We start from the raw sequence: 2,351 nt of genomic DNA on the forward strand, positions 1-2,351 counted from the left end.
TACCGATCCTGTGCAGGTGTTGTTACACATGGTCTGCCACTGCGAGGACTATCAGCTGTCCTTCCTGTCTTCCTGTAGCGCTGTCTTAGTGGTCTCACAGTACGAACATTGCAATTTATTGCCCTGGCCACATCTGCAGTCCTCATACCTCCATGCAGCATGCCTAAGGCACGTTCATGCAGATGAGCAGGGACCCTGGGCATCTTTCTTTTGGTGTTTTTCAGAGTCAGTAGAAAGGTCTCTTTAGTGTCCTAAGTTTTTATAACTGTGACCTTAATTGCCTACCGTCTGTAAGCTGTTAGTTTCTTAATGACCGTTCCACAGGTGCATGTTCATTAATTGTTTATGGTTCATTGAACAAGCATGGAAAACATTGTGTAAACCCTTTACAATAAAGATCTGTAAAGTTCTTTGGATTTTTACAAAATTATCTTTAAAATACAGTGTCCTGAAAAAGGGACGTTTCTTTTTTTGCTGAGTTTACAAGAACAACAACAACCCATTGACTATTCATTGAGTTACTCCTATATACAGAAGATGAAGTGCTAGGTGATGAGGTAAAGTGGACCTGTATCCTTAATAAAAAGTAGAGAAGGTATATGCGGATATGTTTTTATCAAGCGGACATCTAGGTTCGATTCCCTCCTTTGTCCCACTTTTTCCCATCCTGTCTCCTCTCTTAGTATTTCCTATAATACTATTTATAATAATAAATATAAATGAATATAAAGGTTTATTTATTTTGGTGGGGAGTTGGACATGGTGGGGAGTTGAGAGAAAGGTTTGATCCGGGTTAAGTTAACCATGCTTTTACTATAGTAATATGGTGATAATAAAGTAACCGTGTTTAATTTTGTAGTTTACTATGCTTTTACTACAAAATATTATGGTAATAATATGGTTCCTGTAGTAAAACCATGATTCATTTTTGAATAGAGTTAAGCTGGTGTAGGGTGTCTGTAGGACTCTAAATAAACACAATAAACATACTGCAGTTATACTGTATGTTATTATTTAATTAGGAGTGCAAATACAGTAGCATCTAACACTTTTTGCAGATGCCTTTTGTTGCTATCTACACTTTTGTTGCTATTTGTCACTTAGTGCAAATAGCAGCTTCCATAAAAATACAGACTTTTACGCCATCAAACAACATTTTCTTAAGTTTTAAAGTGTGACTCACAGTGTGACTGACTCACAGAGGCTGTGTGATTGAATGAGTCATGTTTACAAAATGCTTCTTTGACAAGTCTTGCATTTCTTAATATGTATCACGTCTCCATAATTTAAAAGCAGTAAAATGATTCAGCTTTGTTAAAACTTGCTTTTTCTTTCTTCCTTTCCTTCTTTCTTTTTTATTTATGTAGTATGCGATACTGACTCCTACTGGACATTTGAAGGAAAACACATTTATTGTCACATGACTTAATTCTGATAACTCCAGTTTGGTGAGAGTTTCTGAACCACGTTTCTAATTATGAGCACAACTTTACCTGTGTGCCCACCAAAAGGAACCTGTAAAGCTTTTCAAAAACGAGAAGCTCGTTCAAGAAAAGCTTTCTACCACTAGTACTACTCGCACTATTTTTGTAGTATATAGTATGTACTTTTTCCATGCATACCGATTTTCTGTATGCATGGAATACTCGGACGACTTGCCAAAATGTGCAGTATTCAACAGAGCACACTGTATGAAATACTATCCTACAGCATCCCATGCAGCAACCCTTTTTATTTCTGTTATGATAACTGGATGCAAGAATTATGTATGCGACATAATGAGGTCGTGTGACAATAGTAATAATACTGTTCGAAACGTTTATTGTTATATATGTATACTGTTTCAAATTATATTTTAAGGCAACAAAGTATATTCTGTGTAGTATGTAGTTGGCAGTGTTTTAGTTCCGTTCTGAACATATCAATCAAATTGTCTACCATAAATGCTCTGTTGTCTTGGTCAAGTTCGCATAGAAATTTTGCATGGCACTGACTCTAACTGTTTTCTTTCTATTATAATATTTGCAATAAGACGTCATTTATTACGAAAATAAAATAAGGTTCTACCGAGATTTGAACTCGGATCGCTGGATTCAAAGTCCAGAGTGCTAACCATTACACCATAGAACCACGTGCTCAACTTATGAAATCGTGAGGTTTTACTTTAAGAAACTTAAGAAATCTATGTCATATGATACCAGATAAATATATATATACATCGCACTTTATATAGAGAAAATATTAGTTATTCAACAGAAAACATATGAATACTATGCAGGTGGTATGATAAAATGGCTCCTTGGCTCCTTTCTTGCTGAGTATGAGGAACAATAGTGCAGTTCTTCAAATAA

At 35.5% G+C, this 2,351-nt stretch overlaps 1 non-coding gene across 1 annotated transcript; it reads right to left on the minus strand.

Annotated features, from left to right (window-relative positions):
* Positions 1–2,058: 2,058 nt before the first annotated feature.
* On the minus strand, positions 2,059–2,130 carry trnaq-uug (transfer RNA glutamine (anticodon UUG)). The gene has a single exon. It is a non-coding gene; the product is annotated as a tRNA-Gln (tRNA).
* Positions 2,131–2,351: the final 221 nt, after the last annotated feature.

Source organism: Myxocyprinus asiaticus, chromosome 49 (genome assembly GCF_019703515.2).
Source record: "Myxocyprinus asiaticus isolate MX2 ecotype Aquarium Trade chromosome 49, UBuf_Myxa_2, whole genome shotgun sequence".
Lineage (NCBI taxonomy): Eukaryota > Metazoa > Chordata > Actinopteri > Cypriniformes > Catostomidae > Myxocyprinus > Myxocyprinus asiaticus.